Raw genomic sequence first — 622 nt, forward strand, 5'->3', positions numbered from 1 at the left:
CTAATTTAGGGTTTGATTTGTTCTTGCTTTTCTAGTTCCTGGAGGTGCATCATTAGGTTATTTGAAGTCTTTCTACTTTAAAAAAAAAATTTATTTTTAATTCTTGTGGGTATATAGTAGGTATATATATTTATGGGTACATGAGATGTGTGGATACAGGCATGCAGTATATAATAATCACATCATGGAGAATGGGGTATCCATCCCCTCAAGTGATTATTCTTTGTATTACAAACAATCCAACAATCCAATTATACTCTTTTAGTTATTTTAAAATGTACAATTAAATTATTATTAACTATAGACATCCTGTTGTGCTATCAAATAGTAGGTGTCATTCATTCTAACTATTTTTTTGGTACCCATTAATCATCCCCGACTCCCCTACCACCCTTCCCAGCCTCTGGTAATCAACCTTCTACTACGTCCATGAGTTCAACTGTTTTGATCTTTAGATACCACAAATAAGTAAGAAAATACAATGTTTGTCTTTCTGTGCCTAGTGCCCCCCAAAGCACTAGGATTACAGGTGTGGGCCTCTATGCCCAGCCCAAATGACTTTATTATTGCATGTTCATATCCTTTTCTTTCAGATTGAATAACTCTCTCTAGCATTTTCTTG

The sequence above is a fragment of the Colobus angolensis genome, unplaced genomic scaffold (assembly GCF_000951035.1).
Source record: "Colobus angolensis palliatus isolate OR3802 unplaced genomic scaffold, Cang.pa_1.0 Scaffold454, whole genome shotgun sequence".
NCBI classification, from domain to species: Eukaryota; Metazoa; Chordata; class Mammalia; order Primates; family Cercopithecidae; genus Colobus; species Colobus angolensis.